At 47.0% G+C, this 26,144-nt stretch overlaps 1 protein-coding gene across 3 annotated transcripts in view; it reads right to left on the bottom strand.

Annotated features, from left to right (window-relative positions):
* Window positions 1-20,162, bottom strand: part of Boc (BOC cell adhesion associated, oncogene regulated) — a 73,340-nt gene extending 53,178 nt beyond the window's left edge. For 2 of the 3 annotated variants that reach the window (XM_028872080.2, XM_028872082.2), the window contains exons 1-2: window positions 20,076-20,162; window positions 15,710-15,822 (exon numbers count right to left, since the gene is read on the bottom strand). The gene's annotated coding sequence lies outside the window, so the exon portion shown is untranslated. The remainder of the gene's footprint in view (window positions 1-15,709; window positions 15,823-20,075) is intronic. The other variant, XM_028872081.2, reaches the window with a different exon arrangement.
* Between the last annotated feature and the right edge of the window lie 5,982 nt (window positions 20,163-26,144).

Raw genomic sequence — 26,144 nt, 5'->3', positions numbered from 1 at the left:
ACATTACACACACACATACACATGCACACACACACACCATACACACACACACACCACACACACACACACACACACATGCACACCATACACACACACCACACACACACACACACACACACACGCACACATGCACACCATACACACACACCACACACACACACATGCACACCATACACACACACACACACACACACACGCACACACACATGCACACCTTACACAACACACACACACACACACACACACACACACACACACACACACACACACACACACTGGAGCTGCGGCTCTGGCTGGTAGCCATGCTTTAGAAGCATGGCAGTTTACTTTCCCATCTGACCTTCTTCAAACCCACTTTCTTCACCACATCCCTGACCCTCCACACCCCCCAGCCTCCCTCCCCTGCCCGCAGCATACACACACGGAGTCCCGTGTCCCACCTCCAATCTTTCCTTTCTCCATTACCAAGCTCCTTTAAACTGCCTACAATTTAAATAAATACCCGTGTGCAAATGGGAAGCAGGCCGCGGTCCATCTGCCAGTCAGTCAGTCCCTGCCTTCTGCTGGAGGACCCCGCCTCACCCCTGCCAGCTCTCCACAACTTATGAAGCTCTGAGCCCTCACTGCGAGGCTGGCACATGCAGGGAAAACAAACACGGGGAGGCTCGCAGCTGGACCAGGGGCCACTGTTTACGCAGGAGCAAGTGCGCAAGTGCGGGAGGAACTGCAGTAAGGTGTTGATGGGAAGAGCGAAGGGGGTGGGCTCTTTCCAGTCTCCAGCTCCTAGGCGCCTATCACCTTCCCTGCAGCCCGCCTGCCATTCCCAGGTACAGGGCAGAGCAGCCAGCCCCTGTGGGTGTGACTAATGGTCCCGAAACAGTGAAAGTCTCCGAGGCAGACACACTGCCATCTTGCCTGTTGTTAGACACCTGGTAGCAATCATAGTCCGTGGCTCGCGACGGGAACACAGTGGCTATTTGCTGATGACACAAACAGATGAGCGATTTTCTTCCCTCTACCACAGGTTACAGATGGGTGGGCAGTGGAGGACAGTGGTGGCGGGGAGGTTGGTGAGTACTGCCTAAGACAATCCGAAACCCTACCAAATGTTAAACAATGTTACAGACCCATACCAAAAATAATCTAGGGAAATGCTATGTATGAAAATCCAGTCAGAGTTCTTTACTGCAGGCATTTCAGAACCTTTAATTTGCTGTTACACAGCATGAATCACCAACATGGAGTACGCACTGAGTTTGTAACCACAAGCTTGGACTTACATGACCCACAGCTGGGGAATTATTTGAGAGTGCCATTTTTTTTCTTAGAGTACCATTGCTGATGAGGACCTCTGCCTAATACATTTTTGGACATGCTGACCAACCTAAGAGGTTCTTGGAGAGTTCATTTTGAAAACAAACAAACAAACAAACAAACAAACAAACAAACAAACAAATGAATGTGCGGCATGTAGCTGTTTGGGGTATCATAGGAAAATGTCAAGAGACAATTTTGATATAGATTATATTTGAAGATTAGGAGATTTGTACTTTTCACTTGAAACATCAGAAATAGTCAAAGCAGGTTTATATGATCAATTTCATCGTTAAAAAGACACATCTGGAAAGAAGCCTGTCCCCAAATATTACTGTGTCATCACTGGTTTTCAATTTCCCCTAGACCCGTTGGCCTTGTTTCCCAATAATCCCTTGGACCTCCAAATGTTATTTGTCTCACTGTCACATCATGGTCTGCTGTGCTGGGTTCCAACAGTGGGTCCTTATGATCTACTTATGAGCATCATCTTCGGTGGCTCAGGGTTCTGCTGCCCTCTCACAGCACAGACATAGACCCTGCCAAAGTGGACAGCAGGCTTCTTAGTATTCTCAACTGCCTTTAGAGAGCCTTTTTCTAAGAACCTTTCCTTTCCTTAGTAAGTCATGCAAAATATAGCATGTACACTTACTTTGCTGAAAGTGTCGTACTGAGCAAACTAACATTTAGAGATCAAGTTTGGGGCTGAGAATGTGGCCCGGTGGGTGAAGTACATGGCTGGCATTCCATGAAGCCCTGCGTTTGATCCACCATACTATCTGCATTCACGCGTGCAGCGGGGTATAGCTTAAGCAACACGCCCTCAAATAAAACCCTGCAATTTAATGCCTGATATTTTTAATACTAGCGATGCCTCAAAAATTACCCTTTGGTGTATACAATCTAAACCTGAACCCATATCACCTTTAGCCCACGTATTTGAGTAATTACACAAAGGAGTATATGACCCCTCTTAAAACTGTCACACACAATTTACCACCAGTAATAACTGGTTGTGTAATGTATCTGAGGTGCTTACATCATTGTGTGCATTCACATTTTATATACAATGGAAAGTATAATTTATATTTAGGCTTACTGATCATTAAAAGATAATATTTTGGGAAAGCGTGTTAGGTATATAGAATACACAGAGTAATTTAATAAACTGACTGGAGGCAGGCAGGTCATAAGAACAAGGTCATTTTCACCTCTCTGGGCTATGAGAAACCCTGTTTCCAAAACAAACAAACAAACAAACAAACTACTGCCTTTTTGTGTCAAATCACTGATTTCCTACTGATTTGTAATATGAGTGTCATTGAGATTTAGTAGATGTAATTAACTGGGTTTTCATGATAAGCAGTATGCGATTAAAGCACGTATTTAGGTTAAAAAGAAATTACCAATCTTAACATACAGCCAAGGCAATTATTTAACTGTTTGTTGAATTAAAAAAATGAAGCAACCACCTCAAACACACATGTGACCTTGTCTCACCTCTAAACAACTCCAGGAGGTGGACGGTCTTCCCAACCCATGTTACAGACTGGAGCTTGCTCAGGCAGAGGCCTCATGGCTACAGAAATGCCAGGCAGCCCCTTAGGCAGAGGATGGTGGGGGGGCGGGGACACATCCGTAACAGGCTTTTCAACTCTGCCCATTGCCTCATTCAGCCAGCTTTGAGAACCCTGTGTGGAGGTCTCTAGCACAGACATCCACATCATTTCGCAAAGAATGTCGTCAAGGAAAGCTCTGGCATGAGACAAAATGACCAGCAAGAGGGGTTTGGTACAAAGTCGTTACCGTAATGTTTGAAAGACGTTTTTTTTTTTTGTTTGTTTGTTTGTTTTTTTTTTTGTTTTTTTACGATTTTAAAACTAAGGTTAATTTTCCCATCTTAAAAGTTGATTTTAACCAAAAAAAAAAAAAAAAAAAAAGTCGGGCGGTGGTGGCGCACGCCTTTAATCCCAGCACTAGGGAGGCAGAGCCAGGCGGATCTCTGTGAGTTCGAGGCCAGTCTGGGCTACCAAGTGAGTCCCAGGAAAGGTGCAAAGCTACACAGAGAAACCCTGTCTCAAAAAACAAAAACAACAACAACAACAACAACAAGTTGATTTGTTTTATGTATTTTATTATGTGTATGTGTGTCTGTACACATGTGTGTGGGTGCCAGCAGAGGCCAGAAGAAGATGCGGGATACCCTGGAGCTGGAATTGCAGGAGGTTGGTTGTGAGCCACCTGTAAGTGTGTGGAGAAGAGGACCCTGGTTCTATGGAAGAGCAGGAGGTGCTCTTAACCATGGAGTCACCTATCTTTCCAGTCCCTGGCTGAATTTCTTTATGAGAGAGCATGTGTGCTTGGTCCATGTGTCCATGGGGAGACCAGAGGACAACCTCATGTCATCCTTAAAATGCCATCTCCTCCTACGACAGAGTCTTTCGTTGGCCTAGAGCTCAACAATTAGCCTCAACAGAATAGCCGGAAATCTTCCGGACTCTGCTTCGCAGGTGCTGGAGTTACAGGCACACACACACTACCAGGCCTGGTATTGTCACTTGGATTCTGGGTATCGAACCCAGGTCCTCAGGCTTACACTGAAGTTCTCAGAGGCTGCCAGGCACTTCCAGATTCCTGGTTACTTTCCATCACATAGAAATAAATATCCAAGAAGATGCCCGGCTGCAAAAGTCACCTATATTGGGACTCAAGATGGAGACCCTCGAGCTGGTCTCTGAACCTAACGGGGCCGTTTGCTTACTGCTGGGAGCATGGAGGCTCAGAACCAAGGGAGATGTTAGTAGGGAAGAGACTTTTCCAAAGCATTCGTAAATTTGAATGCTTGCCCTTCAAACCCAAGAAGCCAGAGAGATACCCCTAACAAAGGCAAAAAGGAGAAATCCAGGGGTTCACAGATCACTAAGAAGTGTATCTAAGGGTCCCATATCCTTTGGGCCCCGCTGGAACACCTGTTTGACAACCCAGAAGGTTAACAGCCTCCCATCAGCCCCAGGCCTTCCTGGTCCCCACGGGAGGAGGAGGAGACAACCTCCACCCCCGCAACAGAGTCCATCCCACTCCAGGAATGAAGCTGCCTGCTGCCCAACATATACCCAGACTGGTTTCATCTGCTTCCAAATCCATGTTGTGTCTTAACTTCTGCCAAGAACAAAAATTTAAACACACATGCGCATCATGCGTGCACGGGAGGAGAGAATCAGGCTGGGACTTTAAGCTGAAAAACACCCAACAGAGAGGGGAGGGGAGGGCCAGGCCGGCTGCTGAACCTCAGGACCTGAAGACTGCCCCAGGAGCCAGCACACCCGTCTCTGGTACCCTCACAGTCTCTGCCTGCTATGTGGATGTAGGGTCGGATGTGGTGGAAGAACTTTGAAGTGGGACCTCTCCTGTCTCTCCAACACCCTACCATATTCACTTTAATTGCCAACTCACTCAGCCCTGCCTCAGAGCAGCTCAGAGTGGCCTCACTGCCTTCAGGAAGCAAATCCTTGGGCCTAACACTGGGAGGAACTCTGCTCCTCGCTCATCCTCTCTTGGCAATTCCAGAATGAATCAAGCAGTCTTGGAATGGCACAGGACTCTCGGTGGGTACAGACAGCCCGCATGCTGCCTGTGGCTACCCCCCAAAAGAGGTCAGGGATAGAGCCTCCTTCTTAGGACCCTGCACTATCTCTTCCAGGGCCTGAAGCCAGATGCTTGAATCTGGGGACCAGAAAAACAGCTCTGCTCCAGAAACCAGAAGGATCTTTGAGGCTCCATCAGCCCTGCCCAATATGCCCTAGAGTTGGAATAATGGCCCACCCCACCTCGGTGTTACCATTATCTACACTTTCTCCAAAACATGGAGAGCTAAGGATTCACTCCGCTTATACCCACCCAGTGGAATCCCACTGTCTCCTGGAATTAACTTGCTTCACAAGTCACTCAACACAGAACGCCAGCTACATCCTGGGCCCTTCAAAGATGCCATTCAAGCTCTGAAGGAAGAGTTCAGCTTCTGGAGAAGGGATACCAACTGAAAGTACAGCAGCACAGGCCACCAGCAAATCCAACCTGAGTGCCACGCCACTGCAAACCCAACCTGAGTGCCACGCCACTGCAAATCCAACCTGAGTGCCACGCCACGGCAAATCCAACCTGAGTGCCCCGCCATGGCCAGGAGATGATAAGACAATCATAGCCTGCTTTGGAATAAGAAGCCTGGTAGCATCCACCTCTGCCCCACTCACACAGAGCATGGTAATGACAGTGGGGTAATACGACAAGAAAAGAAAAACTTCCGCCAGGCGGTAGTGGCTCACACCTTTAATCCCAGCACTTGAGAAGGAGGCAGAGGCAGACAGATCTCTGAGTCTGAGGCCAGCAAGTTCCAGGACAGCCAAGGCTACATAGAGAAACACCATCACAAAAAAACAAACAAATCAAAATGAAAAAAAAAAAAAGAAAGAAAAGAAAAACTTCTATCTTGATAATTGCTGAATCCTTGTGAAGAGGAGGAGAGAAAAAAATTTCCAACTCCAAACAGATGTCTTTGGCATATTTCAGGTTAGGTACCCAGAGAAACTACAGACCTCTACAGACACAGGAATGCCTCCCAAAAGCTGTCCTGGTTTTTATTTTTCTTTTGCTTTTGTTTTCCTCTATAGCCTAGGATGGCTTGGAACAGCTGACCATCCTACCTCGGCCTCTGGAGGGCTGGAATTACGGGTGTGCACAGCCATGCCAAGAGATGCCCTTCTGCAGAAAGGAAATGCTCACGTTTACATTAGTAACCAGATGCAAACAAGGCCTTTTTCTGCTTGGTGCCTCACCACAACAGGGCTGACTGGGGGACTTGCTGGGGGCGCTGGGTGGAGGAGTCTGATGGGTGATGTTGCTCTGTATGCTGTGAATGTGTTGCTGTGATTGGTTGATAAATAAAATGCTGATTGGCCAGTAGCCAGAGAGAAGTATAGGGGGGATAAGGAGAGAAGGAGAATTCTGGGAGAGGAAGGCTGAGTCGGGAGATGCCAGTCCGCCATCCAGGGAGCAGCATGTAATGGCACACAGGTAAAACCATGGAACATGTGGCGACACATAGATTAACAGAAATGGGCTGAGTTTAAGTGTAAGAGCTAGTCAGTCATAAGCCTGAGCTAACGGCTGAGCAGTTTAGCACAGGAAAACTTTCAGCTACAGGGCACTGGCTGGGGTGCTGGCTAGGGGACTGGCTGGCAGAGGCTGGTTGGGGGGGGGTGTCTGGCTGGGGCACTGGCATCTGCTCAGGCACAGATGAGCACAGGTGGCTGTGACCTGGGAGATTTTATCTGCATGAGATAGTCCCTGTCCAAATGCACATCCTTCACCTTTCCCCAGGTGGGCTATCTCCTTCCTCTGGAAGCCAACCCCCTCGCTTCTTTACTAAGTTCTACATGCGGTCAGCATCCATCTTGTCCTCAGTGAGCCTCATCTCCAGTACTTTTAGGCACATGATAAAATCTGTCTGCTCTTTTTTTTTCGTGTTTCTGTCTATTGCTTGCTAGTGTCTTAGATGATAGTTACCAAACTTGCAGAGAGAAAATAAACTTAAAATATCCCTCGAAGTCAGTGGTTCTTCCTAACGCTGTGACCCTTTAAGACAGTTCATGTTGTGGTGACCCCAACCATAAAATTATTTTTGCTGCTACTTCATAACTGTAATTTTGCTACTGTTATGAATTATAATGTAAATATCTGATACACAGGATATCTGATATTTGACCCTGTGAAAGGGTCTCAAGACCTCCATGTTGAGAACCGCTACACAGTGTTTGTGATACTATTTTTCTGCCTTTATCTTTGTTTGAGGTTTTAGATTAGAAAGCAATGGTTTTAAAATGCTTTATTAGCAATAGGATAACCATGGCAAGACACTCTCAAGCTTTCTCAAGCCTTCACCAACCCTGAGGAACTCCTACCCACTCAAAGTCCAGTCAGTTAAGACAAACATCTCCACCAAGCTGGTTTCGGCAGGTTTCTCAGGTCTGGATGGGAAAAGGTATGTAGCCTTGGAACCTTCTGGATCTCTTGGGCTAGGAGGCAGCCCAACCCTTCATTAGCTATTGCTGCAACTGATAGGGTTTTGGTCTTCATTACAGTTGCATAATACTGTCTTCTGTATGTGTTCCATATTTCTTTGTCCATTCATTTGTGAAGAGGCGCCTAGGCTGACCCCACATCTTAACTATTGTGGCCAGGGGAAGCTATCCTCTCCTATTTTGTCCGCTGTCTCTTCATTTTGTTGGTTGTTTCCTTTACTATGACATTTGTTTGATATTTCAGTTTGATGTAATTCCAACGGTCAGTTAACAAAACTCTCTAAATAGTCAAATGTTCCAAAATATGAGCTCTTGTAGATAATTTAAAGTCAGCAAATCAGGCGAGGCTCAGAGTATAAATGATACAATGATAAGGAGGAGGGAAATGATAACAGTGGCTATCTAAGTAACTGTTTAATTTTGCGTCCTACCCCCTCTCCATTGGTCCATAGGTTAAAGGTTTAATAATCAGTCCAGGGAGCTTCTAGGGTGATGAAACCTTATAAGATGGAGCCTCATAGAAGGACATTAGGTCATTAGACACATTCCCTTAAAGTGGCTATTGGGACCCTCATCTCTTTCCTTCTCTTTCTTATCTGGGGTATGACGTAAGCGGCATTCCTCCATGACAGACTCTCCACCATGATAGTGCCTCATCACAGGCCCAAAGTGATGGAGACATTTGATCACAATCTAAAAATCAAGAAACTGTCAACAAACAAACAAGGCAAGCAACAAATGATATCCCAACCTTTCCTTCTTTTAAAGTGATTACCTCTGCTCTTCTGTCAGTCATGAAAAACTAAGACAGAACGTGGTTGGAGTCAAGCAGTCTTCTGAAGAGAGATGCAGATGTCACGGGTTTGGTGTGAAATGAAGTCTTGTTTTGATTGGGAACTCTCTAGAACCTGAGATGTGAGTGTATTGTGGGAAGGAGACACTGGTCAAGCAAAAGACTAGGCTAATGGCAGCCATTGTGGTGACTGCTCGAAGAGGCATGTGCTGTGCTGTAGGACGTCTTCTGGGACACAAGGAAGGGTAAGTGGCCACAGCTCAGAGTGAAACCTCAAGTTTCTATGGAGTGAGGCTGCAGTGGGTGTCATGAGTTTTAGTGGGTGGCACTCCTCACACAGGGAAGCCAGGCCCAAGCCCCCCACCACAGGGACTTCCACAGGGGACACATGATTCTTCTTGACTGAAACACAGAGATCAAGGTCTCTCTGCCAGTCCCCCACGCCCATTCCAGGGACATTAGCACTGGTATTTTGGCTAATTTCAAGTGTGGGAAAGATTAGTTCTGCCTGCCTGAGATTCCGTTTCAATTGGCCACGCGTGTCCTTTTTACTTCCTGGCTTTCAAAGTGTACAGGACTTAATTATTAAGGAAACTCCCTGTTCCACTTGCCCTGGAGGCTCGATTTTTCTGGAGAGGGGCGAGAGGTAGGAGAGTAAAACAGGGAGCTTAGCCCCTGAATGCACTGCCTGTATGGATAATTATAATCGTCTCCAGGATCTACCTAAGAATGCCCAAATCAGTGGATGTTCAAGTCCTTCACATAAAGTAGTGTGCACAGTATTTGCATCTAATTTAATTCTCCCATATATATACAGATCATCTCTAGATCACTTATAATAATACACTGTAAATGCTCTGTAAACAGTTGACATATTGAGCTGTTTCAGGAAGAATAACAGGAAAAGGCAGCACATGTTTAGTACAGAGACAGTTAAAAATATTTTCCACCATTGTGCTGTAAGCCTGTATTTAAGACCTCCTCCCCCTTCAAGGAATGACATTTGGCATTTAAAATTAATATATATAAATAATAATATAAAATTAATATATATATATATTTGAATGAATACTGTGAATGTAATCTATGAATACCACAAATGTGATTAATATCATGAGTGTAATTAATGAATATCATGAGTGTAATTTAAAAAATAAATTAATTAATTAAAAAAAGAAAAGCCAAAAAAAAATTTTCCAATCTGATGTTGATTGAATTCATAGTTGTAGACCCTGTCACTACCAAGGGCTGACTATATTTCATTGTTAGAAACTCTCTCTCTCTCTCTCTGTCTCTGACAGGATTTCTCTGGGCGTCATGGATTTCTCTGTCTCTGGAACTCACTCTGTAGACCAGGCTGGCCTCCAGCTCAGAGATCTGCCTGCCTCTGCCTCCTGAGTGCTGAGATTAAAGGTGTGTGTCACCACTGCCGGGCTCATTGTTAGCAACTCTTAATTAGATGCCTTTTGAGGGGGGTCCTGCAGATGAGGTGGGGGTGGGGTGGGGAATACCAGACCCTTTCTAGACACAGAAGGGCTTTGATGAACAAAGTCTTCATCCCATGCTTCTCTCTAGTTGCAGAGAAGGAGATGATATCCAAGTGAGTAATTAAATATATGTCAGGAAGTGGTGGTGGTGAGGAAGTGATGGCCCTGAGGAAGTGACGGTAGTGAGGAAGTGACAACAGTGAGGAAGTAATGGCGGTGAGGAAGTGACAACAGTGAGGAAGTGATGGTGGTGAGGAAGTGACAACAGTGAGGAAGTGATGGTGGTGAGGAAGTGATGGCGGTGAGGAAGTGACAGGGATGGAGAAAGTGACAGCTGTGAGGAAGTGATAGTAGTGAGGAAGTGATGGCAGTGAGAAAGTGACAACAGTGAGGAAGTAATGGCAGTGAGGAAGTGACTGACAGTGGTGAGGAAGTGACTGACAGTGGTGAGGAAATGACTGACAGCGCTGAGGAAGTGACAACAGTGAGGAAGTGATGGCAGTGAGGAAGTGACAGCTGTGAGGAAGTGACTGACAGTGGTGAGGAAGTGACTGACAGTGCTGAGGAAGTGACTGACAGTGGTGAGGAAGTGACTGACAGTGGTGAGGAAGTGACTGACAGTGGTGAGGAAGTGACTGACAGTGCTGAGGAAGTGACTGACAGCGGTGAGTAAATGACTGACAGCGGTGAGTAAATGACTGACAGCGGTGAGTAAATGACTGACAGTGGTGAGGAAGTGACTGACAGCGGTGAGGAAGTGACTGACAGCGGTGAGGAAGTGACTGACAGCGGTGAGTAAATGACTGACAGCGGTGAGGAAGTGACTGACAGCGGTGAGTAAATGACTGACAGCGGTGAGTAAATGACTGACAGCAGTGAGGAAGTGACTGACAGTGGTGAGGAAGTGACTGACAGCGGTGAGGAAGTGACTGACAGTGGTGAGGAAGTGACTGACAGCGGTGAGGAAGTGACTGACAGTGGTGAGGAAGTGACTGACAGTGGTGAGTAAATGACTGACAGCAGTGAGGAAGTGACTGACAGTGGTGAGGAAGTGACTGACAGCGGTGAGGAAGTGACTGACAGTGGTGAGGAAGTGACTGACAGCGGTGAGTAAATGACTGACAGTGGTGAGGAAGTGACTGACAGTGGTGAGGAAGTGACTGACAGCGGTGAGGAAGTGACTGACAGTGGTGAGGAAGTGACTGACAGCGGTGAGGAAGTGACTGACAGTGGTGAGGAAGTGACTGACAGTGGTGAGGAAGTATGAACTAGTCTGAGAAGAGAGAGAATGATGGTGGACGTGCTGCTTGAATAAGGGTCCCAGGCTGAGGCAGGAGGGGAGCAAGCACTCTGAAGACATGAGGGAAGGACTTGGGGAAGAGCTTTCCAGACAGAGCCAAGGCAGGGCAGAGACCCTGAGCAGGAAGGCTGTCCCTTCTTTTCACAAAGAAAGACGCTGCCTAGATTTCTGTTGCAAAGGCTCTTTTCCAATCCAGCTCCTGTTCGACCCTAAGACCCTTCACTGCCTTTTCCCAGGGCGGAGGGACAGAGCGGTGGTCTGGAAGGATCCAAGAGAGATTCTGATAGGTTGATCGAACGGCCTTCCATTCAGAGTCTTGCACAGGAAAGCCAGCACACCCACAAAGGAAGATCCCTTGAGCCCAGCCCAACCTCTAGCTAAAGCCCTGGATTTTCTTATCTTTGAACTCAAGGTGGGTAAGCACAGATGTGACAGCTGGGGCTTTTCAGTTGCCAGTGGGCCGTTTTCAACCTGTCCCCTGGGCCAGGTCACCTGCAAACGTAAGTAGGGAGAAGAAGCAACTTGTGGTCTCAAACCCGCCATTCATCACCCCATCACACTGCTATATTGTAAACCCAGGCATCCATGCCTCTCCACAACCAGAATATCGTGGCTTCAGGCTTCCCCTGTTTGTTTAAGAAAAAAACGAGGAACATAAGCAACTACTGGCATTAGCAAGGTAGCTCATTAAGCAAACTGCTCACCACACAAGGATGAGGACCTGAATTGGGCTCACAGAAGCCCAGGTAAAGCTCAGTGCGGTAGCCTGGCCTGGTACCCAGCAGAGGACCACAAAAATAACCTGCTTTAAACAAGATAGAAGGGGAAGGCCAGGACCCAAAGTTCTCCTCTGCCCTTCCCATTTACACCATGACACACAAATATCCACCTCCACGCAAATACCCATCCACACATACTCATAGATCTCACACCCCCACCAAAAAAGAATGGGGGAAAAAAGGAGCAACTAACTACGCATTCTCTGCACCAGAACTTCCAGCGCAATCCTAAGCCTGTAGGGAGTGGGGTGTTAGCACTCCTGCAGGTAAGTGCCTGTCCAATCCTTTCTGCTGGCTGCCTTCTGAATATTTGCCTGCAAGGAACCATCTCCCGTCAGTTACCTGTCTGTCAAGGCTGCTGCTTCCTTCCCCGGGGTATTTTTCTATACAAGCTGCCACTCCTCCTGACCAGTCAGAGTGTCTGCTAGGCCAAACAGCTCTCTCCCCATCACCCGACTGAGGGGAATGGCAGACCTGCTTGATTAGACTTGCAAAGATCCTAGGTGCAAGGATCATCTGGTAGCTGCAGGGGAGCTGAGGTCCAGGCGATTCAGACAGTGTCCCAGGGGAGGGGAACGTCTCAAGAAACATGTTCTGAGATGAAATGCAATGTGCATGAGACTCTCACCATTGCCTACAAAATCCAACACTGGCTGTGCCACAGAGCCTGGCATCCCTAGCGCCGAGATACACGCTCCTCCAGCGGTGACTCTGGTTTTGTACCAATGGCATTTAAGGCAACTCTTGTAAAGGATCCCACCTGCCCCTTATTTGCAGTTAGTTACAAAAAAAAGTACTCCTAAGTCAAGGGGCTTTGCTTTGGGGGAAGAGCATGTTTGCTGCTTTACTTGTTTTAAAATGACAGTGTTGGGAGTTAGCGGACTGTAATGGAATCTTGGCTCTGCTGCTTATCCGCTAAGAGACCAAAACAAGTCAATGCACTCATCTAGGCTTCCCTTCCCTTATCCCCGCAAAGTACGAAGATGAGGTCCGTCTTCACAGGACTGCCGGAGGGTCGCATGGACAATGGAGTGCTGGGCCGAGGCCTGGCACACAGTAGGCACTCTGTAAACAACTGTAACTCTCCATCTCTGGAAAAGGCAAAGGCAGTCGCTGCTGCTGCCTCTTGGCACTGAGCAGGCTACTCCCCTGCCCCTTGTCCACGGCTGCCTCCCTGAAAGGTGGAGTAGGAAGCCGTGTGGGGTTTGCGTCTCTGAGGAGTGAGAAGGAAATCTTTGCCTTGTTTCGTGAAGGGTACCTGCTGCTCGTGTGGGCTCATGCCCTTGTACCTACACACAAGGCTGCATTTGTGGAAGCAGGGGAACGAAACGAACACCAGACAATACCACCTTCAGACAAGCCTCTCAATTGTTTTCTCCCACATTCAAGACCTGAGTGGTGTGTGTCTGTGACAAGGGGATTGGCCGCCCGTGTAAAGCCCACCTATAGAAGGCCACCTTGTTGTTCCCCTCTGGGGAGGAGGGCTAAGCTCCCCCAACCCCCCTTCTTTTATTGTCAAGGACCACCCACTGGAACCAGCTGGCAAGTTGCCACAGTCCAGCAGGGTGAGAGCCAGCCTGCTGTCCCAGCCTCTGTGTCTGCAACAGAAGCCTATAGAAGAAAAATCACCTGACTGGGTTGTCACCTGGCCTGACGGGGGGCCTTACAGATGGCAGGCCACCAGGAGTCTCAAGGTCTGAAGGACGGGTTGCAGACCTGCCTAGGTGGTGGCGGTACCCGGGAATGTGACTCCCAGCTGCAGGACAGCAAATGAGTGTACAAGAATCCTTGCCCGCTTACAAAACATCCTTTTCATAATGACAGAGGTGAACAGCCGTGAACAGCCATGACTTTATGTGGTTGCATTTGCGAAAGGGGGCGCTGTGCTCACTGACATGTTAACACAGCGCCCTCCCTTGAGTGGACCAGGGAAGCTGCTCCTGTAACTGCTGGAAGATGGCAGCCACTTCAGAAAGCGCCTCACGTGGGAGAGGTGATTTGTGAGATAATTAAGGGCAGCCTCTGCTTTCATGGAAAACCAATAAACCCAGAACCCCCCAATTTTCCTCTCCAATTAACTGTGACCCATACCTAATAAACCTGCTGGGATTAAAATGTTAGGTAAGCACAGACTAGTAAAGGCCCTTGGCTTAGACTAATCTGGAAAAATATTGGCAGAGCCAGGGAAAGCGGTGGGGGGGGCTTTCTTCAGGACTCCGTGTCTAGCCTTTTCTGGGTGGGGTCTTCCAGAGGCCAGCCATTTTCATCTATCTTTACCTCCCACCCTGTGTGATGTCCATCTCTTGGGAGCCCAGGAGGTTTGGGGGCAACTGTGAAGCTCAGTGACTTGGTTGCCCCTACAATACATCTCCCCTTACCTGCTACTCTGAGACAGACTTCAGAGTCATCTAAACCTACTACAGACGTTTATATATCCAGAGATATGGAAGAGAGCAAATGCAACCATTGAGCGAAATGCTAAATTCAAGCATGTTTTCTGATCTCTCTCTCTCTCTCTCTCTCTCTCTCTCTCTCTCTCTCTCTCTCTCTCTCTCTCTCTCTCCAGGGTGTCTCTATGTAGCCCAGGCTGGCCTCAAACTCACAGCAATCCTCCTGTCTCTGCTTCCCTAGTGCTGGGATTAAAGGTGTGCGCCACCATATCAGACGTTTCTCTAATTCTCAAGAGAACTCTGATGGAGTTAAGAGAAGAACAAAATCATCTACTCATCCCTTTCCCCCTGAAAAATATTCAGTGACTGATCTTAGAAACATGTCCGAGAACCAGACTCAAGAGATTCTGCTTTCAATTCAGAAACTCTTAAAAGAAAATGCAAAGAGAAATACTTTGATTTTAGTATCTCACATCTCAAGCATGCTTAATCACCCACAGAGGGAAAAAAATGAATTTTCAGAAAGAAACTAGGGAACAGCTCACACAGGCAGATGCAAAAGAACATTCTGGACTGCTGCACTGCTGGCTCAGTCTTTGGCTTTGACTCAGTCTGAGCTTTTGTCTCCCCTGGTTCAGGAAGTACTTCTTAGCTGATGCATTAACATTGGGATTGCTCTGCATTTCCCTTCCTGCCAGCCACGGACTGCCGGATGCTCTGGACTCTCCCAGCAAACATTAGAGACGGACTCATGAAGAAAGCTGGCAAAGCTCATGCCATGATGCCAGGGGCAGAGCATGTGTGCAGGAAAAGGCAATGAAAGGATGGAGGCTCCAGCCTGGCCACGCTTCCTCACCCTCCTCTTGCCTAACGTCGTTCAAACTCATTTGAGAAGAAGAATGTTCTTTTGCCACATTTCTCAGCGCTTGGCTTCTTTGGGGTTACTTTTCGTCAGGACTGCTTACCCTGCACTCTCTGTTGCTTTCTCAACATGTTCTCTGGCAACTGGAATGAATTCACTGTGCATTTTTACTGCTATGATTTCTGCTTTCTGCCCAATAATCCTGTCCCAAACATCAAAGGCCTCCTTTGAAGATAAGGCCAAATTCGTCATTAGGAAAAGAGAAGTTATTCCCTAGCTATATTTTAGAAGACAGTAAGAAGCAGAATCCCTCCAGTTTTTGTGAGATAAACAATGCCTGGTACATCAGACCACAAGGCATTCACAGTGATACCACTGACAGAGACATAAACACTTGGCATTCCTCACCCAAACCTACGCAGGACTTCTCCACAGCAAGCTCAGACTCTAAATCTCTTGGTTAATGATCTGTCTCCAACATATCTGACAAGGTTTGCCTTGGGAGAGGGGGTTCACATGGCCACCACAAGCTTTGCCTACAAGAGTGTATGAGCTGCTAGGAACAACCTGAATTCTACCTTCCATCTGAAGCTGGACTCTTCCAGAACGAATGGATGAGAAACCCTGCCATCTCAGTGGTAACAGAACATGAAGAAACAGCTGACTCAGCAGGCTAGAGAGAGAAGACAATGAGCAGCAAACCTCACCTATGTCTTCTGCGTCTTCCCTGCTACCCTCAGGTGGATGCTGACAAGACTTCATGGGCCATGGAGTCCACGAAGCCTGTTTCCAGACAGAAGCCAAAGAGAGCTGTTTCACCCTGCGAACAATGGGAATAGAGAGTGTTCTGAAGTCCTTGCTGTTTCTAAGTGCCATGCTATACACCACAGCACTCCCTTATTAATCCATTTTATGGATAAGAAAAGAGAAGAAAAAATTTTTTTCCTAAGATCACAGGCCTCTTTCATTTCCCAATTACCTACCTCCTTGCTAGAATTCATGAACAATAAAGAACAATGATTATATTTTATAAAACCATTATCTTTGCATCCAGCAGTACTCATTCATTAACATTCATAAAGTACTTCTTAAAAATATATAAGCAGGCCTCATACTTAATAAGAACGGGGCCCTGGGTGGCAGGGTAGGAGACAAAGAATAAACTCATCAGAAATTAATGGTCAGCAATATGTGGTCAACCCAGAGCAGAAGGTATTAGTATCACAAAGTGGGATGGAGCACATATAAAAAGGCTGAGAGATTTGAATTTTTTTTATCATTTATTTTATGTGCATTGGTATGAAAGTGTCAGATTCCCTGGAACTGGAGTTACAGACAGTTGTGAGCTGCCATGTGGGTGCTGGAAACTGAATTTGGGTCCTCTGGAAGACCAGTCAGTGTTCTTAGTCATGGAGCCATTTTAAAGCTGAGTGGCAAACTGGGTAAGGGACTGTTCCACGGGATGAATAATATGGTGGGTCGTGGTGAGGGGGGTGACAGGTGAGCAGTGGGGATTGTCAAGTATGGTCGTAATGGGACCGAAGAGGGGATGTCAACATAAACAAAAGAAAGAGCAAGGGAGATGGGACCAGAGTGAAGAAGGAGGCTAACGGTGAGGATGCAGGGCAGATGAGGGCAGCAGCTGGAGGCAGGGTACCTGGAATCTCAGGGCCGGTGCTGGAAATGCCTGAGACATCCTTAGAGCTTCTGCCTGGATCCCACCTCCCCACCCTAACCAACCCTGAGGGATCCAAAGAGCCAAAATTCTTCCCTGGGAAAGCTTTTGTAAGCACGGATTTCGAGATTCAAACCAAACACGCTCTACCAGCTCACCTACTCCAAATATTTGATTCAAGCTCACCAATTATAAAAATATTACATGTTAGGGCCCCATAGGAGAGCATAGTTAGGATGTAATTTATTCCATCAACACTTGTTCATTTGTCTGTGTATTCCTTCAACAGCAGTGTGATGGGATAGATGTACTTTCTGTGAGTCTTTGGTCAAATTATAAAGACACTTCAGAGATGTCTGGTGACAATACTCAACACTTATATCACAGCTGCAAAAAGTACATATGGACAAATGAAAATCGAGAAGTTGGTTATAGGATGGGATTATGGGTAATTATCAAAACATTTTTTTTGTGATGAGTAGTAGTAGTAGCTGTTTATATAATCAATAAAAAACCAAGGGGAATTACTCTTGGATGAAGAAAACTGACTTTCCTGGGAGAAGGAAGTTCCTATCCTGGTGTCTGAAGCATCATAAATATTTGGTGAATGCAGAAGTGACACGGAATTACATGTGTTAAAGTCAATGTGTTTTTCAAAATGGAAGCCTATCACTCTTTCCTCTCCCTCTTCCATTTCCATTCCCCTCCCCCAAAACAAGGGAGCTTAGAGTATGGAGGAAAGAAAGCCAACTCCCAATGTATAATGACATCTTTTGAAGCCCGGTTAACTCTTTCTTATTCGGAGACCAGAAAATACTAGACAGTAATTACCTAGTGCAGTTGGGTCTTCAGCTGTTGTTGGAAAGACCCAGACAAAACCCCAGTCATTAAGCCTATCAGTGACTGCTGAAATTTGAACCCAGACCCCCCAGGGCCCTTGGAATACTATGATCCTCGGGCTCACTTCTTGCCCTCTTTTCTTAAACCCCAGGAGCCCGTGAGGAAGTCAACAGAATTACTTCATGAATAATCTCCTATTCATGTCAGGCCATGGAAACCACAGAGAGGCCTCTGAAGAGAGCAGGGATCTCATGCCACTGGGGGAAAAAAAAAACACTTCAAAGACAGTAAAATCTCTGGACCATTTGGAGGATGGAAAGGGACATAAATTACACCCTTTATCTTGAATTGGCCAACCAGCTAGCAGCTAAGCAGGTTCCTCTCATGGTTTTCCCCTGGACTCTTCCTCCCCAGCTGTGGTCCAAGAACTTGCCCATCCTGGACTCTGTCAACATCCACTTCCAACTGCCCATGATTTGGCCTCTTCCCCTGAGTGAAAGTCTCTTGCAATGCTGTGCTTCTGAGATATCATAAAAGTGGGTCAAAGGGGCAGTGTCTGAGATCTCAGTCCTTGGATTTCACAGGTAGAGACAGCCTCTAACCAATTCCTGAAGGGACAAATCCTCAGTCTCCACAAGGGCTGGCAGTGTCAGCCAGAGGCACAGGGAGAGAACTATAAGTTCCTCCGCCCCCCCCCCCCCCCCCCCCGTCTTTGCATAAACTCACTCCAAAAACTCATCCAGCTGGGAAATCATAACCCCAGTGCTATTTCCACCCCAACTCTGTCCTGCTGACCCCAGAGTGCTTCCAGATTACCATGGGAACCTTCTGGGTCTCAATTATGAGACCATTAAAAAGGGCCAATTATAAGACCTCAGAGTGCTCCTGGGAAACCTGTTACACACCTCAAAATGGCCAACCCCTCGCCTCAGAGTCTCTTTAAAGCTCAAGAAACAGGCCATCCAGATAGATGGGCATCCAAGCCCCTCACGTTGGTCCAACGGGATGTTTTTAATGTTTTCCACACTATTCTTTAAAAAAAAAAAAAAAAAAAGTGGGGACAGACTTATTGGCCAAACCAAAGATATGCAAAATAGAAGGAAAGAAAAGAAAATCCTCGCCGACTCTGGGCTACTTGCTTAGAATTAGCACCCAGTGGTAGAATAAATCAGAAGTGTTTACATATTCAAGAATTTTAAAGCTACATTCATTAAAGGTCCGTGCTTACAAAATTCTGTACAACAAAGAGCAAGGTGATAAAAATGTGCTCGCAACACGGGCCAGAAACAACATTCTTGTCACTTCATCCAGTAAGAGGTAACTCCAGTTCAGAAGCTTATGGGAAGGGAGCTGCCAGGGAAGGGCTAGGAGAGCCCAGAACACCTCGCCACACCCAGAAAGTGCCTGTTTGGGATTGCTGTTATGTGATTTGCGTATTCTTAGACGTAAGTGCCACATCTCTAGAGGAGCACCACGCTTGTTTCAAGGGCCCTGGCCTGGGTCATCGCCACATGTCAACAAAACCACCTCCAAGGCTCCTTTAAACCCCCCAGGTCTGCCTGCCTCCCACCACAGACAGGCCCTTCCAAACCCAGCAGTCAACACCCCCCCCCACCTTCTCATAGTTAACAGAAACAAAATCCCCAGACCACAAGCCCAGTGGGATACTACATACATACATACACACACACACACACACACACACACACACACGCACACACACACACACTCACTCACTCACACCCATCTTGCTGATCCTTCAGCCCCACAAACACCTCTGGGTGCCAATTCAGTATCTCCCATCCACCGTCCAGCCCAGGGGATTCTTTGGGGGGGGGGCAGTTTAGCTTTTGGTCTCCTTCGGTCCCTTATTTAGGATTTTTCCTTTCAAAACGCCGGTGGTAACTTTTTCCCAAAGAGGCAAATGGGTGTTGAGTGTGGACTTGTTCCCACCGCCTGGCTGGGCAGCCAGGGCACAGTGTCAGCGCGAATTCGGGGTAAGTTTGGGAAGATGTCTGCGCCCTCCTACCACCGGAGCAGCTTCCGGGAACCGCGGGAGCAAAACCACCCAGACCCGGTGAGAGAAGGAGGCGCGGCGGCCCTGAGCCGGGCAGCGGAGCACGAGCAGTGGCGGCCCCGGGAACTTCGTGCAGCGTCAGGCCCTGACACTAGCCGGAGCCAGTTGAGCGCTCGGAGCCCCAAAGCCCGAGCCCAGCTCAGCGATCGGAGCTCAAACCGGAGCCCAGCTCAGCGCTCGAGCCCCAGCCCCGGCATCCAAACCCCATCTGAGCCCTAGCAGAACACTCCGAGTCCCAACTGAACCCCAAGCCCGAATCCCAGTCAGACTCTAGGAGCCCAAATCCGGGCCCTAGCCCAGCGCTCGGAGCCCCAGTGGGAGGCGCAGCCCAGCGCTTGGAGCCCGCGCCGGGCAGCACCACTCGCAGGAGCTGTCGGCATCGTGGGGCGGGCGGCCGTCTCCCACACGCCTCCTATCCCCAAACCAACAAATAAACACAACTTTTTATGAAAAGAAAACAAACTTCCGTGACATGACTCACCTCTCCTGCAGCCGGAGCCTGGGAAGAGGGGGCCGGGGCTCCGGGTCCCGCGTGGTGGCGCGGAGAGGGCCACACGGCCCCCCGCGCAGCACCGACACACTTGCACAGCGCGGTGACACACGGGGACACACACCACGGGAGAGTGGCCGCAGCCGGAGCAACAAAGGAGCCCGAGACCCAGAAGTTGCGGGGCCGAGAAGGAAGGGCTTGGGTGGCCACGGCAAGTACGAGGTGCGAGAGTGTGTGAGCGCGGCCGGAGCTGACACCAGCGAAACCCAGCTCAGGGTCCCCGCTGCAGGAAGCGGGAGCCTTGGTGGCAGCAGCCGCAGCAAGAGGACAAGGCAGGAGACGCCGCGCCCAGCGCACCCAATCCCTCCATATGGAAGACGCTTTTTTGGATGACTGAACTTGCAAACAATTCCTTCTTTTGCTTCTCCTGCCTAGGAGCCTCCCATTACCGCTCGAGGAGGGGAGGGGAGCCGAGGAGGCGGGGAGGAGGGGGAGGAGCGAAAGGGAGCAAAGAAAAAGTCTTGGAAAGGAAACTGGGGGAAAACACACACACACAGTCCCCCCAAACTCCAGGACAATTTTCCCCTTAACGCCTACTTTCTTTGCTCCCCGTTAGACTCAGTCCTTTCAACTTCGTTCCCTTGCCCACACCAGAAGTGCTTTCTCCCACTCGCGGGGCGCCCTCCACTCTGCTTAGCTTCACCTTGGACCCTTCCTCTTGTCCCCACTACCCTTCCTATGACCAATCTATCCTCCCCCAGAACTTTTCTGGCACCCATCTCTCAATGTCTCTTTCATTCTGAAAAACAAAAACAAAAACTACCAGATAAATCAGTAAAAACAAAATCACAATTAATAAAAGTAGGGTAACCTCCCCCCGCCGCCCCCCCCCAAAGTGGGGCGGGACAATTAGGAAAAAAAAAAACGATACGAAAACTCATCTCGGCAAAGCCATAGGCAGCCTTCTCGGACTCACTGGGTTGGCTGGGAAGGGTTTACTAGGTCCTTGGCTTGACCTCCATTCATCATCCTAGGAAATGGGGGGGGGGGGGGCGGTTCACAGAGTGAGCTCGTTACCTCTGTGTTTGTTGGACAGAAAACATCCACAACAGTAATTTTCAAACCCTAGGTAGCCGAGCCTCTTAGGACAAATTGTTACAAACCAGACAGGGATAGGCTCCACCTCCAGTTTCTGATTCAGTAGGTCTGTGCTAGGTAAGAATCACTCCGATTTTCAGGCCATATCCATCCCGAACACTGCTGGTTCCATCCTCGGGTCCACATTTTAAAAATCTCCTTTTGCACAAGTCCAATGCTGAGCTGAGTTGGCAACACCGAATTAAGAGTCCTTTTCTAAGGATAAGAGTTTCTTAGACTCCATGCTTCTGGAGTTAGGCCATTTGTCAAAGCCACGTTCCAAGGTGGAGAGGAGGCGGCCCTTGGAGAGGGTCTGTTAGGGAAGAGTGGGGTGAATATAGGTGCGGTCTTCCTTGAACGGCAGAACAGTGGCTTTGGGACTCAGTCACTGCGTGACAGAAAAAAGTCACTTAAATTTTTTAGGCCATGATTTTGTTTTCTGTTGTTTTTGGTTCTCATCGGTTAAAAATAAATAAATAATAAACTTTCTGCTCAGCACATGATTCTAATTGGATCAGGAGGAGGGAGGAAAAGAGTCCACAATTTACACCCCTCTTTCCTCCTGTGTTTGTTAATTAAAGGAGAAGCCAGTTTCTGCATTGATTTATCTGGCACTTCTGGCTTAATCAACATGCCTAGATTGTTGGGCATATTCCCTGTGGCAAAATGGATCAAGTGGATGAAATGTTTTTAATAAGACAATGAAAAGGCTCTGAAATCCTTCTTTGAGCCTCCCACCTGCATCCCCTCCCACACACACACATACATGCACACTCTTTTAATTTTCATCACTATTGGAGAACAGTCTCCAAGACCTGTTTCTTCCCCTGTTCAAAGATGATGTTAGCCTCTGCCTTTTCACTGTCCTTCTGTGGTACAGTGAGGCCAGCAATGCCTGAGAACCACCCTGGGAACAGAATTCGGTAATTCCCAAAGGAAATGAAAGGATCAATTCTACATTGTGCAAACACCACCTTTCCCTCGGGTAATTGTCTGCTTTATTTATTTTTTTAAGGTTTTTAATTTAATTTTCCTATGTGTTTGGGTGTTTTTGCCTGTATGTGTATCTGTATACCACATGCACACCTGGTATCTGTGGAGGCCAGAAGAGGGCGTTGAATCTCCATAGACAGTTGTAAATTGTCCTGCGGGTGCTGGGAATTGAACCTGAATCCTCTGGAAGAGGAGCTAGTGCTCTTAACCACTTAGCTATTTCTCCAGCCCCAGATTTCGGCTTTTCAAAGATAATTTCCAGATACCACTCCCATTAGCAATGGTGAGATCCAGTAAGAACAAGGCACTTGAAGTTCTCAGATTTCCATATCCCTATGGAATGGATATATGATCCATCATGGCTTAGCATCTCAAAGACATCTCCTACCCCTTCCACTTATTCTTCTCTTAGGATTCTCCCTTCTTTCCACCTTAGCCTTTAGGTCTACACAGTCTTTGCATTCTGAGTCAAAGCATTCATTCATTCTTGCCAACACTGTTTAGCCAGGAGAGGGACCCATGGCTTTGCGCCTCCTGCGGGCAGGCTCATCACCATGCCTGATTGCCTGCACTGTAATTCAGGCAGAACACATATCAGAGCTCAATGAAGAGGATTTAGTTTTGACGGCAGCACCAGGCCACGGCTGGCACTTCAGATGTGTTTATTGTTTTCGTGGATCTCAGTATTAATGTGACTGTGCTTATTTTTACTGTGTTTTTGAGCAAACTGTATCTCCTCATTCCCCTTGCCTGGAGTATATTGCTTATCCTCCCTTCCTCTGTTAGTCTCTCTCTCTCTCTCTCTCTCTCTCTCTCTCTCTCTCTCTCTCTCTCTCTCTCTCTCTCTCTCTCTCGTGTGTGTGTGTGTGTGTGTGTGTGTGTGTGTGTGTGTGTGTGTGTGTGTCTGACTGTCTCTCTCTCTCTCTCTCTCTCTCTCTCTCTCTCTGTCTCTCTCTCCCTCATTGTTGTTGGTTTTTTGTTTTTGTTTTTGTTTTGTTTTGGGGCAAGGTTTTTCTGTGTAGCCTTGGCTGTCCTGGAACTCACTCTGTGGACCAGGCTGGTCTCAAACTCAGAGATCCGCCTGCCTCTGCCTCCTGAGTGCTGAAGATAAAGGCGTGCGCCACCATACCTGGCTTTGTTAATTTCTAAACCCACCTGGTTCCCCCTTTGCACACCAGCCATCGTAACCGTTAGATGAACAGTGAGCTGAATGAGGCTCTCGGTTATACATTCTGCTAATGGCAATTTACCTCTGGCATCCTGCTTTGGAGGGGCTCTATGGGCACCAAGGAAACATTTAGTACTATTTAATACTAAATTATTAATTTATTCTGCTGGGAAGTGGAAGGATAGGCAAGGACTGTAGGGTACAATGGTCACTGGCATTAAGCTGTGCAGCATAAACCACAAGTCCAGTGAATAATGCTGCTTCGCTTTTGGTGGTCCGCAGACACTCCCCCATGTCAAATAAACTGAAGACTCCTTAGTGATACAGAGTTCCTTCTAGGGGATTGTTCTGAGAGAACATCTACAGTATAGACAAGAAGAGGCCGTTTACTAGTGACTCCCTTTGTTTTCATGTTTTTCTTGGTTACAGTTGCTTTTGTCCTTGACTTCATTGTTTTCTTGGGTACAAGGTATGTGCCCTGAAGAAGATTCAGACTACAGAAGAACCCAGCAGGGGTATCATCACAGTAAACCTCTTATCCAAGGACACCATTGCTAACATCTAGAGTGCTTTGGGTTTTAGTCATTGTTTTTCTCACTTGTTTTGTTTCTCATCAACATGCATTTCACACTGGGTATGTGATTTTCACTGAATCAAAAATCAGAATATCTTTAAAGGGCAATATAAGTCAGAGACATTCATTCCAAATTTGTAATCAAAAATTACCCTTTTTCTTATGCACTTGATAATTCAGGCAGAAGTCAGATTTTTCACTGAGTTGTCTATAGTTGAATATCTTCCCGAATTGAGTTGCTATTGCTTTTTTTTTGTTTTGTTTTGTTTGTTTGTTTTCATATCCCCATGGAATGGATATTTGATCCATCATGGCTTAACATCTCAAAGACATCTCCTACCCCTTCCACTTAATCTTCTCTTAGGATTCTCCCTTCTTTCCCCCTTGGCCCTTAGGTCTTTGTTTGTTTGTTTGTTTCAAGACAGGGTTTCTCTGTGTAGCCCTGGCTGTCCTAGAACTCACTCTGTAGACCAGGTTGTCCTTGAACTCACAGAGATCCACCTGCCTCTGCCTCCCAAGTGCTGGGATTCAAGGCATGTGCCACCACTGCCTGGCTGAGTTTGCTGCTTTTTAAGTCTAACAATATAATATGATTATTTCCCCCAGGTTTTGAATTATCTTCAAAGTTTGATTTCAACAGCTGATATACGATTGCATCAAAAGATTATTTTTTCAATCATTCTATTTTTATACATCTCAGGTTTCATTTACATTGTTCTCCGATATTACCATTGACTAAACATCTTACCACAAATCTTTATGGTTATTTTCTGAACATGAGTGTCTAGAAGAAGAATTTTGCATCAGTTGATAGGAAACAGCTTCTAAAGGCTACTGTCTCTTTTGTCAGTATTCTGACATTGAACTCCACGAGGCCAGTATCCATTTCCAACTCTCTGGTTATTTCCATCAAAAAGAACAATGACATCATTAAACACAAGGCCCCAAGTGGAGACTTGACTGAGTTACCCAGTATGGAGGATTGCACTCACCAGATAAGGAAAGCAACTGCCGCATGCACAGCAAAGACAACACTCAAGTGTGAGAGTTGAATGATGTCATGGGACCTGGTCATATTTATTATCTTATTTAATCTCTCTCTCTCTCTCTCTCTCTCTCTCTCTCTCTCTCTCTCTCTCTCTCTCTCTCTCTCTGAGACAAGATTTTTCTGTGTAGCTTTGGAGCCTGTCCTATAGACCGCTCTGTAGGCCGCTCTGTAGACCAGGTTGGCCTCGAACTCACAGAGATCTGCCTGCCTCTGCCTCCCAAGTGCTGGGATTAAAGGCGTGTGCTACCACCGCCCGACTTTTGTTTAACCTTTTCAACATCCTTCTAAGAAATAAGCTAATAGCCCCTGGGCACTTTCATCTCCCAGTCTCTGGGATGGATTTTGTGTAGAACTCCCATAACAGTCTTTTTGTGTAGAACTGATCTTCTCCATTTTGCAGATAAGGAAAAATTACATCATTTGCCTATGATGTCCAACAACAAAGTGTGGTATTCATCCCAAACTGTGCAACACGGCATTTTCTCACTGTTCTTTCATGAGTCATGGGTTGCTGCTTCTTGAAATAAAAATGGTACATTTGGGGCTGGAGAGATGGCTTCTCTTCCAGAGGACCCAGGTTCGATTTTCAGTACCCACATGACAGCTCAAAACCTATCTATGTGGCAGCTCACAGCCATCTGTAACTCCAGTTCCAGGAGATTTGATACCCTGCCATACAACCTGATCTCCATGGCAACCGAGCACACAGGCCGTCAACAGACATACATGCAAGCAAAACACTTACACAAAATAACAATAGATAAATCTCATAAATATTTTTAAAAGACTGATACATTTAAGATGGATGTGGTAGTTTATACCTATAATTCCAGCACTCTGGAGGCTGAGTCAGGGGGATTAAGAATTCTAAACCCAAAATGGCCTACCTGGTGAGACCATGTCCAAAAAGAAAAGCACATTTAACAAAGCCTGAAATTTGGCAAACCACTAAGGAATCTTTATTGGGTTTTCCAAGGAGATGCATCATAGTACATTCAAATAATCAAAGTAACTTACTAAGTTTAAATAACTTAGGAGTCTAAGGGTTTGGGTTGGAGAGATGGCTCATCAGTTAAGAGCACTGGCTGCTCTTCCAGAGGGACCTGGGTTCAATTCCCAGCACCGACATGGCAGCTCACA

Source organism: Peromyscus leucopus, chromosome 12 (genome assembly GCF_004664715.2).
Source record: "Peromyscus leucopus breed LL Stock chromosome 12, UCI_PerLeu_2.1, whole genome shotgun sequence".
NCBI lineage: Eukaryota > Metazoa > Chordata > Mammalia > Rodentia > Cricetidae > Peromyscus > Peromyscus leucopus.
This window is presented reverse-complemented; position numbering and strand designations above follow the sequence as displayed.